The following is a 14,639-nucleotide window of genomic DNA, read 5'->3' as shown; positions in this document are numbered from 1 at the left end:
CGTACCGTTCTTTGTACCTTAATTAATAATGGAGAATGAGAATGTTCTGCCGACAAGCTCCTACAAGGCTTTCCTTCCTCTTACACGTATCCATTATTAAAAGCATCGGTTCGAATAGGAAAGGGTTTCATGGGTAAAATGTCAAATCTATGTCGTGGGAGTGGGCTTGTTTGCATGTTATGTGTGTAACTTCCAGCCCACGGAGGTTGTTGGCTTCTGTCAAGCATGAATAGGAAAGAGTAAATGCTGGTGCATTATTTTTTCATATGTAGTCACAGCAGAGCCTAAGAGCAAATATCAGGTCTGCATCTGTCTTCTTGGGTAGTATTTTCCCCCCATTTGTCGTACAAAGATGATGTTACATAGACAGGAAGAACTGCACAGCCGTACTTTTCAGCTTCTCCCTGCTTGATGGTGCACATGGGATTGTGAGCCTGTTCAGAGTCATGCATCGCTGCATTTCCTCTCCACACTGTAAGACTTGATCTCAGCAGAACATCCCTGATGAAAAACTCAAGCCTCCCCTCTCTCTCTCTCTCTCTCTCGCTCGATCACTCGCTAGTTTTCCCTCCCGCTCTCCCTGACATAAACAAAACACTAATACGTCGCATTCTTCTCCTTCAGACACAACTTTCTGTCTAGGGTTTCCTCGCAACTGCTGTTACAAACTGACCAGAGGCGCTCACAATTCATCTCGTTCACAGCTGTTTGTGTGTAAATGAGCGTGCTTGTGATTGTGCATCAGTTTCTCGGGCACCTCACGAGGAGGTAAACACAGACTAATTCAATCCAGCAGCAGTACCCCTGTGAATGCCGATCTCCTTTCGTTGTTGTCCTCTCGATGCTGCGACAGCAAAGGAGCCTGCTCATTAAGCCAGTTCAAGGTGTATGCCGGTAAAAGCTATTCAAAGGTGTGATTTACCTCGCAGGCACAGACCCCCACCTTAGGAACACTTCTACATTTGAGAAGATGTTTGAACATGTCCTCGGGCATCTTTTGATGTTAAGCTCCAGCAATTACATAGCCTGAATTATTAACTTTAAAGGTGTTATTGTAATTCTTGTTGGATATTTTGTCCTTAAATCCATTCATATACACTCCTATCACGTTTAAGAGACGTCGGTAATTGGACACTAGGAGATAACCGGGTTCTTCTGGGTGATATCATGATGTCCAAGACCCCCTTAATTACCTTTTCCTCTAATATTGCTTCCTGAAGGCCTCCTCATCTGCTTCATTATGATTATGGTCTCCCCTGAGCAGGCAGATGAGAGGAGGCTGGCTGTGTGTGCAGCTATGTGGCTGAGAAGAAGATAACCGGTTTGCAGGTGTGGAGTTTGGCCATTCAGAGCGTGTAAATCACTAAATATCTTCAGATCTTAAGCACATGAAGATGAAAATGCCCATTGAAATGAACAGGTGAGTCAACAGCTCCTCCTGTTGAGCATAACAGCAGCTACACCTCACACTTTTTACTTCTGTTTTTTCTTCACAGTCTGCTCTGGGGGTGATTTGCATTGACAGCGGGTGTACCGCCACAGCGCTGGGGGACATGTTTGTGAAGGTTTCTTTCTTAGTAAAAGCTCCACGGTCCTCATTAATTTATGTCTGCATAAAAGCTCCTTTAAATTAACTCTATTTCCAGCGAGCCAGGGCTGCAGCACCGAGATGCAGCACCACTCCAGAAACACTCGCCTGCAGGCATTTGGAAAGACATCTTAGCAAACTAAAAACTATGGCGATATTAAAGGTAGGATTATTAGTTTGGCAGGTAGCAAATCATGTTTCGAACAATGTGTTTTGTTTACTGCGTCTCGGTATGCCCTGAGAATTGCACACGCTTTTAGCCTGAATGAATGGCAAGTGCTGGAATAATTGCTTTACACTGCTCTCCGGGGTGTCTGAGCGCAGGATATTAAGCTGCGGGGCTCATTGGAGTATGACACACAATGCATCTCACTGTTTCTACCAAATCTTTCTGCCTCCGTCTCTCTCCCTCTCTCTCTCTCTCTCTCTGTGTCCTTCCTCTCTCCTCTACATTGAACATCAGACAAGTTGGAAAGCACAACAGTGGATGCCTGTAAGGTATTTGCACCTGCGGATTCTCTGCCACATCAAATACCCAAAACCAACAGATGAGAAACAGGTTACAGGGCAGATACATTGTGTGACGTGCAAGACATCTTCAAAATATCCGTTTAATACTCCTCTGTGGTGAGAAAATGTCCATGTCAAAGGTCAGCCCGCCTTTAGGTCCAGCAGTGATATTTCAGGCCCATTAGTTGGTGGAACCAGTGGGCCTGATCACTGTGTTTGAACTGAAATGCCAGGTTAGACTGAAACTCTCTCCTAATGAGCGATAGCCACTCTTCATGCTCTTATGAATCTAGTGACCTTTACCAAAGAAGAATTGCTCTGCACCGACAGCAATTACCTCCTCGGAGGAAAACTTGAAGAAAGTTTATTTTTAGATGCAGTGATAAGTGGTTTTTTTGGCATCAGCTCTTTCACACTTTCTATAGAAAGAAAAAGTTCTGTGTTTGGACATGGATTAGAAACATTTATGTCTGGCAGCCAATGCAATCAATTGGTGGTCACTGACTTGTAAGCACTGTCCACAATTGCCCACTGCAATTAAAAAGTGAAGTTATAATGATATGGGAAAATGACAGTAGACAAAAATTCCTTCTCTCTCAGCGTAATGTTGGGTTGTCTGAACCAGTGGTTCCCAAAGTGGGGGTCACGGGCTGAAAAGTTTGGGAACCCCTGTTCTAAACTACAGACACATTGTGCTTCTTTGTTACCGTTTGTTTAGTATCTATAAGGGCAGAAGAGAAAGTTTTCACAGGTTTGATTTTATAATGTTTCACTGAACAATATTTATGTCCATATGTTTAAAAAAAGAGTCAAAATGACTTTTCAATGAAGCTGATGTAGAAATAGAAGCGTTGGCGACTCTGGCGACTTGGGATCCGATGACGACTCTTCCTGGATGGACGGATGACACGAGGCCGAATATGAGATGAGCTCACCGGATCTGGACCCCGAGTCACTATCAATCTGAATCTGATGATCAGCTGGAGGGGAGAGGGGAGACAGGTGAGGTGCATCAAAGCAGCTCTAAAATGCTAGGAGAGAGAAGCACAGAGAGAATGTGTTTTCATTTTTGACAGCTACAGGATGCATAGTTGACGATGTGTTGCAGATCACATGCCAAATCAAAACAGGACTGCTCCGAATAGTTCTTACAATTTACCTTTCTAATCTTTGAGTGCTGTTTAAACTGTATTCAGTGGAACTGTATGTATAAAGGTTTCAATATATTAATTCAATACACAAGACAACACATTTCAAAGGCAGCCTCATGTTTCTTGACTAGAAGCGGAGAAGTTGAAGATGATTAAACTGAATGTCCACTCCGAGTAAAATAAACTTTATATTCTACTATTAACACAACTTTAATAATCTTTTGACAGTTTTACTTAATGTTGCCCAACAGATTAATATAATATGATACATGTATTACTGCAGACTAAGATTTAAATGGGTCTCTTTTAATGAAACATAATTGTGAAGATTTCACCTAAAATGGTTTATGGAACATTTTCTCCACACCAACCTAAAGTACAATCAGGTCAAACTGAACCAACCGCTCTATAGTCATCCATCCGTTTAAAACCTGCCTGCCCTCTTCGTACAGTTGCAGGAGAAAGTATGTGAACCCTTTGGAATTTCCTAGTTTTCTGATTAAATTGGTCATAAAATCTGATCTTCATCTAAGTCTCAACAATAGACAATCACAGTCTGCTTAAACTAATACCACACAACCAATTATATGTTTTCATGTTTTTGTTGAACACAACATGTAAACACTCACAGTGCAGGGTGGAAAAAGTATGTGAACCCTTGGATTTAATAACTGGTTGACCCTCCTTTGGCAGCAACAACCTCAACCAAACGTTTCCTGTAGTTGCAGATCAGACCTGCACAACGGTCAGGAGGAATTTTGGACCGTTCCTCTTTACTAAACTTTTTCAGTTCAGCAATATTCTTGGGATGTCTGGTGTGAATCTCTCTCTTGAGGTCATGCCACAGCATCTCTATCGGGTTGAGGTCAGGACTCTGATTGGGCCACTCCAGAAGGCGTATTTTCTTCTGTTGAAGACGTTCTGTTGTTGACTTACTTCTGTGCTTTGGGTTCGTTGTCCTGTTGCATCACCCATCTTCTGTTGAGCTTCAATTGGTGGACAGATGGCCTTAAGTTTTCCTGCTAAATGTCTTGATAAACTTGGGAATTCATTTTTTTCCGTCGATGATAGCGATCTGTCCAGGCCCTGATGCAGCAAAGCAGCCCCAAACCATGATGCCCCCTCCACCATACTTCACAGTTGGGATGAGGTTTTGATGTTGGTGTGTGTTCCTTCCAAAGAACTCACCTTTGGTTTCATCTGTCCACGGGATGTTTTGCCAGTAGTGCTGTGGAACATCCAGGTCCTCCTCTGCAAACATCAAGCGTGCAGCAATGGGTTTTTTTTAGACAGCAGTGGCTTTCCCCGTGGTGTCCTCACCATGAACTCCATTCTTGTTTAGTGTTTTACGTATCGTAGATTCGTCAACAGAGATGTTAGCATGTGCCAGAGATTTGTGTAAGTCTTTAGCTGACACTCTAGGATTCTTCTTCACCTCATTGAGCATTCTGCGCTGTGCTCTTGCAGTCATCTTTACAGGACGGCCACTTTTAGGGAGAGTAGCAACAGTGCTGAACTTTCTCCATTTATAGACAGTTTGTCTTACCGTGGACTGATGAACATCGAGGCTTTTAGAGATTCTTTTGTAACCCTTTCCAGCTTTATGCAAGTCAACAATTCTTAATCGCAGGTCTTCTGAGAGCTCTTTTGTGCGAGGCGTGGTTCACATCAGGCAATGCTTCTTGAGAGTAGTGAACTCAAAACTGAAGTGTGTTTTTTATAGAGCAGGGCAGCTTTAACCAACACCTCCAATCTCGTCTCATTGATTGGACTGCAGGTTGGCTGACTCCTGACTCCAATTAGCTCTGTGAGAAGTCATTAGCCTAGGGGTTCACATACTTTTTCCACCCTGCACTGTGAATGTTTACATGTTGTGTTCATTAAAAACATGAAAACATATAATTGTTTGTGTGGTATTAGTTTAAGCAGACTGTGTTTGTCTATTGTTGAGACTTAGATGAAGATCAGAACACATTTTATGACCAATTTAATCAGAAAACTAAGAAATTCCAAAGGGTTCACATACTTTTTCCTGCAACTGTATGATATTCACCGTGTTAAACGTCTCAGTTTTTGTTTATCATGCTAACATTTGCCAGTTACCACCAAAGCACCACACCTGAGACACATGGGAGTCAGTTTCACTGTAATCGTTTCATATGTAAAAGATGTCTGGACAAAAGTGTGAGCCGATCCTCAGGTGTACTGTTTAGTAATCAGCAAAGTGTTTGAATGCTCAGGCTGAACTTTGAATTTCTAACTCGAAATGTGAGAATACTGAAGTTAGCATGGAGCTCAAACCCCAAGCACTGCCATTATTTTATTTTCTGTAATTAAAAAAACAAACAAAAAAAACCTAATGGTTATATTCTAATCCCCGAGCAGCTTTGTTCTTTTCCTGTGTAACAGCTATGAATACATCGTGTTATTCTCACGTTTAAGGTTGTGCTCCCTCAAGATTCCTTTTGGGCCGGGGGATCTGATGTCATGGACTTCTTCTGACACCTTTAGAGAAACTAAAGAACACAGCCTTAAAAACCTGCACCACAACAAATATGTTACAAACTAGCAAAGCAGGCTCTATTACTTCATTCAGGAACAATATTGAAATAAATGTCCTTTCAGACATAAGTGATTATTTCCCAAGGGTATTTATCAGTTATTAATCATGACTTCTTTGCTACGTATAGAAAATACAGTCGTTTCCAGATAATATTAAGAGGCAGCAGTCTCCCTGGAAGAACAAGAAAGTTGAATCGGTCAGGGTCATTAAAACGGCATCTGTCTGCCTTTAATGTCTTTTGATTTCTTGCTGCACAGTTTGATCAGGATCCCAGGGACACATTCTGTCAGCTCCACAGTGACAGGCCCAAAGCTTTCACTCAATGCATGACTGACCTCTTATTAAACCTGATTGATTGTCAACTCGTGAGCTCTGGTCCCCGAGTTGCTGTCAGGGATTTTGTAGTTCGTCCAGTCAAACTGCAGAATTTCAGACAGAAAGTCTAAAGATAACAAAACCGCCGAAACAAGCTGTGTACACTACTCATCCATTTTTTATGAGGCAGGAGGTTGAGTATGAAGACGGGACATTTTTAGTTTTCCAGATAAGGTGTGACTGTGATATAACAACTTTACTCATCCAAAAGAATGATGAGTTGATCGAAAATGAATCAGTGTTTTTACTTACTCTTGAATATGAATATTTTGTTTTTTTCTTTGTGACAGAAAATGTAATATCTTTGAGTGAGCAAAACAAGCTACTTCAATGGGTCATCAAAGGATTATAATCATTCTTTACTCATTTCCAACGTTTTATGGACAAAACTAAGTTGAAAAGTGATACGTTTAATTATTATTTCAGGATGAAAAAAGTGTTAGTTGCAGCTCAAATTAAAAGTCTGTGTCAGGGTCAGGGCTGTATAAAACGCATTGTTAAAGTGTCTTTACTAATAAAAAATAAAAAAACAGACCTCCGCCTCAGCTACGCCCCTAACAATGGAAATGTTTGCTCGTAGTGTAAGATAAATGAGGTACAGTATATCATTTTGGATCGAGCCTCTAGTGGACACACAAGGAACTGCAATTCTGTTTTTTTTCTTCCACATTGCTTCAGTTTTCAACATCAGAGGTTGCTTCTTGTTCTCAATGCATTCGACAGTAGATTACAACTCTTATAATTACCTCTTAGATTGGGGCTATATGTTAGTTATATCTAACTAACCTAAGAGCTAGTTTTTTTCAAAACTCATTTACTGATGACATATGTGAAAGAGAGCAAAAACAGGAAGGGAGAAAGAATGCAGAAGTAATGTTTTTTGGCAGCGATGAACACAAAAGAGTTTAACACGAGAGCCTCAGTCAGTTTATTGAAGTCTCCTTCATCACATGATGAGTTAAAGTTTCAGATACACGAGCTCCTGCATGATTAATTTAAGTGTCTCCCTGTGAGAGACCTGATTTATGCACACCCTTAGCCCAAAACATGTGCCCCCGTCTCTTCAGCTGCATTATGTAAACAAAAGGAAACCTGAATTCTAATAAATGCCAAGTTATTAAAATGTGCTATGCTACTGACTGATTTATGAATATTAATGGGATTTAACAACTCTCCACACAGAAACAAACAAGCTCTGCTCTGCATTTATCGAGCGGAACATTTAGGTGTCATCAAGGGAGAACGGATTTGCACAGAACAGATATACTCTGAAAAACAGACACTGAAACTCGCTTACTTTTTGCCAACATTAACCCACAATATCTAGACGATGCAAAGAAAGCCATAAAACATAAAAAAGTCTCAACATGCCATAAGTGTTGTGTCCATAGGTCCTGTTTGTGCATGTGTTTAACTTGTGTGAGAAGCATGTCTCTCAGAGTGTAACACCAGAATCTCCCCTTGAGATAAATAATGTATTTAAAATAAATCAATAAAAAGTAGAAATGAATACCATACAGTAAAGTTTGCAACATGGTAAGGGTCTGCAGAATAAAGTGTGTAAGGACTTTACAAAACTGGACATGACAGGGGCGCTGGTGGTGTAGTGGTGCAGTGGTGCAGTGGTTAGTGCACGCGCCCCATGTAGAGGCTGTAGTCTTCCAAGCGGGCGGCCCAGGTTCGAATCCAGCATGTCATTCCCTGCTCTCTCTCTCTCTCTCCCTGATCTCTGACTCTATCCACTGTCCAATCTCTACATTAAAGGCACAAAAAGCCCCAAAAAAATTAATCTAAAAAAAAAACTGTTGCACTGAAAGGAGTCAAATGTACAAGAATGTGAATGTGAATGTGAGGCGGCTGGGGCTGCAAGATTACTCCAACCTTGGATCATCCTTTTTTTGAGAACATTTCCAGGAATGACAACACTGCACATCTTAAAAATGTAAATTTAATTATACATTTGTAACCACTTTTTTTTTTTATCACCAACAATTCCCACAAGATCTACAGTCCCAAAAAGGATTTTGTATTCTGAAGAAGCAAAGAAAATGTAGATTTAGCTTTTAATCACTGGTGAGAACTTTAAGGTGAAGAAAAGGGAACAGCTTAGCATTGTCGTTATATATGTTATTACTCTCACTGCCAGTAGAGGGAGACAAAAGCTCCGATCTGCAAGTTTAAAAAAAACAAAAAAAAAAACAGTTTACCTTTGTAAAACTCTAAAATTACGACAACTAGCCTTAATCAAGATCAGGATTGACTTGGCTGTTTTCTAACTTTGGGCCAAAATTTGAAATGTTTGAAATGATAAATCTAAAATATATGTGAGACATAGACTTGGCATGGTAATCCCCATAATTCTTAACCTTAATCACCTTTATTTGTTCTTGATTTCACATGTGGTCCTTTTCCCTTCCTTTGATTTCTTGAGCTGATCATTTGTATCATTTATTGATGGCCCTCTTTGCACAGCTCTCTCCACTACATTTGAAGTCATGAAAGACTGATGGAAAAGAAAACGTTGGTGATCATTCTCCGCTCTGGAATCAACTCTGGCTCGGCACTTATCATAAATGTCCCAGGAGGTTGATAGCGAAGTCCAGATTCAGGGCATCGATTGCAGGAGCTCAGCAAATTTCCCAGCTCAGTAAAGTGAAACCCTGTCGATGATTTTCTTCACCATTTGGTGTATTGCTATTTCTGTCTGTCAGCGGTGCAGAGAGGGCTGCTGGGGAGATTTCAGATGTGAGAGCACAGATGCTGCAGAGAAAGTACAGAGGCAGGGTGTAAAAACTGTGGAAGCTCTCGTTAAAATTTGCTGACAGCAACAGTAACTCTGCAGGAACTGCTGGATAAAACTTAATTAGCCTTGTGTCTATTATCAAATGATGGAATAATGCTTCACCCAGCAGCATGTATTATCATATTATAAGAGTATTCCTTATTGATGCATCTTTGAAATTATATTTTTGTTTCATTGCATTTGGGCTGAAGCAGAGATCGAAACTCTGCATAGCAAACAGGCTTTCAAGTTGTAAAACACAATATCCAAGGAGGAATTATAAAACAAAATGAATAAACTGAATCATGAACCTCCTCAAACGTATTCCTCAGACATGATGTTAAATGCAGGAAATCTAAACTTAACGTTCTTCGTATTTGAATGAGGGTCTTTAATGATTTAATGTGATTTTGGTGCAAACACACAGTGTGTATTGTTCAGAGGTGCTGCAGGAACAAAACCTAACATTTAAGGGGATCAAGATGGCTGCAGAGGATGCGTGTGGTTTGTTGGGCTCCACTCCTGTCCTCCTGCACTTGTCATTTTTTTAATGTATTATTGCGCTTTTTCCTGGAACTTTTTAACTGTAAATGAAAATATCCGAAGGAAAACTTTAAGCAACGAAAAAAATCAGAAATTGAAGTTGTTTGACCGAGGAAAGGTCTGCTTGTTGTTCTCCTGCTGTTTGATCCTGATGGTTTTAATTGGACAATGCTTGCAACACAAATAAAATCACACCGACTCGATCTTAACATGGTCGGCTGATCATGTTGACCAAACAAAACTTTATTATTTTGGACATGGACATCTCACCCTGTACTCCGCCTGTTTACTAAAGGGACAGGTTAAATATGCAAAAACACAAAACAACTTTCAACACAGTCTTATCTTGGTTCTACTACTCCTGGCCGGCGACATAGGCCTACATCTTAATCCCGGACCACCAGTTGTTGGAAAATCATGCGACTCGGATGCAGCACAGGTTGCCCCATATCCTGCCACCTGAGGTTCAGCATGTCCGGCGGAGTTAGGAATCATTTTAGATCCACAACTCAAGTTTGATAAACACGTAAATAAATAAAATCACAAAACCAATCAAGAACAACCTGAACTGCTTTAAATTAATAAGACACTACATACCAACTCAAGCATCACAGGTGTTCATGCATTCAATGATTTTCTCTCATTTCTCATACTGTATGACAGTTTGGTCACAAGCTTCACCCTCTACAGTCAGAAACCTCTCATCACTATACAACCAGGCCCTGAAAATAATGGACAAAAAAACGTGTCCGGTGGCATCACTGTCACATACTGAAAAAACACAATCTACTCAGTTTTGAGAGCTTTATGCATTTATGTTTCCTCAAACTTGTTTTTAAATGCATCAACAATCTGGCCCCTGAACCTCTCTCCAGATATGTTTAAAAACAGGACTGAAACAGGGTAGCACTATGAATGGAAACTGGAAGCGTACAACATCGTAGATCTACGTTTGGTCAATCAGCCTTCTCCATCAAAGGCTGTAAACTCTGGAACACCTGAAATAAAATTAATCTTTTACAAAACAGGTGAAATGCTAGCTCAAAGCAAGCCAGAGCTGTACCCACTTTTAATTAGTGTCTTAAAACTTTATTTTAAACTGGTTTATAGCATTTGTATTGTTGTACATGCATTTTAATGTATCGTCATATCATGTTATGGGGTTTTATGTAACTGAATGTTGTACATTTTAATCTGTTTGTTTACACAAAGGCCCAACTGGGGACACAAGTTGGAAATTAGCAATAGCTATATACTCTTTATGCAGCACATCAGTTTCATGCTTTGTATTGAAATTATGTTAAATTGCTTTGTCCCTATTAAAATAAATAAATTGAAATTCAGACCAGAGACACCAGAGATTCATATACACGTCCTCCCTGCAGCACTCAGCTCCCCGTGTAGACCGCAAACTAAACAGATGCTCTGCTGACAAACTCAGTGATGTTTCCTAATGATAAGAGCAATGATCAGATTTCTCTTTTTCCATCCTCTGGCTTGATGGAATTGAGTCAGTATATAAGCCTGTGTGTGCGCATATGTGTGTGCATAATGTTGTGTGTGTGTGTGTGTGTGTGTGTGTGTGTGTGTGCTTTTTCTGTTTGACAAGTTAATTTTCTGTTTTTGGGATATGCAGTTTTATATCATTCTACCATTTTTACTGATTTAAGGTTGTTGTTTTTTTTCACAATAAAAAATGAATCAATCATCCCAGAAAGGAAGATTTTGTTGTCTTATCGCATTGAGGCCTTTTGGTTCCAAAGATGCAGAAAGAAGAAAGTCTACCTGTTGTTTTTTGTCCAATTATGATCAAACTGTTCAGGAGATACTCAAAGCATTAGTGTAGCTTTAAGCACACCGGTGCCACCACAAAGCCAGAAAAACATTTCACTTCTAAAAACTTTTGTTGGACACTTATGGCTGCTCTAAAGGCTTTTTGTACATGCTTGGTTGAATTATACCACATGGCTAGCGCAATGACTGCTTAACACTCATATTGTAGCCTGTCATTTTTGACACTTCTTATCTTTCATCAAACTCGTTCATGTCTGTCAAAGAAGACAACTAATAAAGGAGAATATCACATGATGAACACAAAGAGAGAAACATGTTTCAGGTGTACACATAAACTCCATCATATTCAACGCTGCATGATGTTTAGATTATGTACTGATATAACAGAAGCCTTTACTTTTTCATAGATCAGGATTCACATGTTTCAGCCCCATTTACTACTAAAAATGTCAACTACTAAAAGTGCTTTTGCAGCGCATGTCACCCCTACTGTTCACACACTGATGGCAGAAAGTGACCATCAAAAGTAACTAATTCCATTCATGCACCGCCAATGAAGCAGTGGGGAAAGTGTCTTGCTCAAGGACACATCAGGCATGTTGCTGCAGGAGCTGAGGAATCGAACTCTCGAAACATTTAAAACTGCATACTGCTTTGAACTGATTATCTCAGGCACACAGTGAAACATAATAAATGATGTATATTCTGAATGAAGAGAGCATGAATTATTAGGGTGGTACATTCCAAATTCAACACCTTTGTCCTCTGTTATTAAATAAGATGAAAAACAGGTTTAAGAGATCTATGTGGTCATTGTGATAATCATGACAATTCATTTTTCAATAAAGTTGTGGGAAAAAAAAGGTAACTCGTAAGTCGGAACCAGAAGGGATTTTTTTTTGTCGGGCTCTGGAGCAGCTGCAGCCGAGTCACCTCAGGGAGAACCTTTCCCTCTAACCCCGTACTCTCTGCAAGACAAACAGGGTGTTATGTCTCTTCAATGCTGCAGAATGTACCTGTATTTTCCAGGATGACTTTATTGTTGCTGTGGTAACAACCCTGGGACCTCTTATTTTGTATTATAAATGGTTTTACTCTTGAATCACAATGTGAGCTTTTAAAATAGTTTCTGGGTGAAGCCTGTACTTCTTCAATTCTTTCTCCAAATAGTGAGAAGTTGCTAAATGTTTAAACAAGCCACACTGACTCTACGTGTGCTGGATACTAAGCAGATAAATAGTTTTTTAGTATATGCTTTATATCTGACGCTGTTGTACTTTACACAACTGAGACCTATAAACTATCATAGCTTGACTGCTGTGGACCATTAGGAGGTTGTCGGTGTAGATGTTATTCCCTTTGCTTAAGGTGTTTATCATTACATATGAGGACAGCGCTCAGTCACTGTGGAGAGTGTTTACTGTTCAACCGACACTTCTACAGACTAACTCCTCTGAGCCTCGGGCAACAGAGTGACACAGAATAGTTCAAATGTTGAAACACTACACACCTTTGTAATTCTAGAGGCCATCACAACAAGAGCTGCTACAAGAAGTTGAATAACTGATTTGTTACTCAAAAGAAAGGAACGCTTCATTTTCTTGTTACATGTGCATATGTGTTAACACCAAATGATACTAATGAGTCTATTTATCAACCTAAAAATTAATTAGCAACTTTATAAGTAAAATGTATGGTTCTACAATAAAACAGATAGCTGATATACTTTGCACAGCAGGACTAACAGATTTACTAATTAATTTGTCCCTGGTACCATTGGTCTCCTAAACACTATCATGTAAATCCTCCCCCCTTCATGTGTGTATTTTAGTGTTAATTGTGTGTATTTCAGGTTTTTTTTTTATTGACTGCTGGCTGGAAAGCAAATTGCCCCTCTGGGTAATAAAGTATACTTAGAGCCTAGCTGTGGTTCCTCATAGTTTTCTTATATTCCCTTTTTTAAATAATTCATGGATTCATTTTTTAAATCTGTTGATTCGTCTATAATAAAAATGTTGATATATTTTATATAAAGCCGATTCTATAATGCATTATTCCATTATGGAATCTGCTTTAAAGATAATAAATGATACACATGCATTACATTATAGATCATGAATGCCTGTGTGTTGACCTAAAGGTCCAACAGATAGATGCACATTTATCCTGCAAACATCAAACTACAAAACTGTCTGAGGTTTCAAAGATTTAACAATTGATAATAGAATATGTTGATACTACCTGAAGAGACTAAGTAAGTTTATTAACACTTACTCCATAAGTGTTAATAAACTTACAAATTCGATAAGATTATCATACATAATTGTACGATGACTCTCAAAAAAGAACCACAACAATACAAGCACAAAGGACAAGCTATATCTTTATTATCTGCTGTTTTTGTCGAGATTGTTAAGTGTTCAATCTTTAAACGTCAAAATAAAGATCAACTTCAAGGCTCAGGCATGAGTACCGAAGAGTTTCCCTCTCTTTACATGACCTATAGCCTCAATGTACAGAAATAGAACTAGACCGTTGAAACAAGGAAAACACGCTTTATAAAGGTATCAATATTTTAAAATAATTTTCACAGGCCTACAGATAGAAATATCTTCTAAAAATGTATAGTAAAAAAACATCACGCATTTGTAGACAGTGAAATGACAGGGCAATGGGGACAAGTGCCAAGATGTAGGCACCTGTAGGCACCACTTTTTTACCTACTGCAATTGCACTTTATAACGACTCCCCTTTAAGTAAGGACAGAAGACATTTAAACTTTTAAACTTTAGCCTGAGTTGCATATATCATACATCAAACTGTATTGTGGGCTCATGTTTTTTTGTATGGGTGGGATATGTATGTATATATGTGTTGTGTTGTGTGTTTGTATGTATGCTGGCTGCTGGAACACCTACATTTCCCTGCTGGGATGAATAAAGTATATCTTATCTTATAGATAAATATAATAGGCTACATTAGGTTATTATGTAGCCAGGGCCTTACAGGTTGGTTGCTATCCAAACATTTGGTTGATGATTTTAATCTTTTTTTTAATTATTTTTTTATTACTCCTTGAAAAATATGTGTTTATAACACTTTTGTTACCTTCCACCTAGTCACTCCCATCTCTTTGAAGCGCATTATTCTTTTGATGAGTGCATTTCTCCTCCCCATGGACACACAGAGAAGGACACGCCCCCTGCCTGGAACGTGTCCTTCCTCGTTTTCTGTACCCGTTTCTACGGTGACCATTCAGCACTGTATCCGGTTGGCGGAGCCGCTATGACGTCAAAGTGATATCGGGAATTCCTCTCCCTGTAGGGTGCCTTT

Source organism: Labrus mixtus, chromosome 10, assembly GCF_963584025.1.
Source record: "Labrus mixtus chromosome 10, fLabMix1.1, whole genome shotgun sequence".
Taxonomy (NCBI): Eukaryota; Metazoa; Chordata; class Actinopteri; order Labriformes; family Labridae; genus Labrus; species Labrus mixtus.
The sequence above is the reverse complement of the archived record's forward strand: the minus strand, read 5'-3'. Positions refer to the sequence as shown.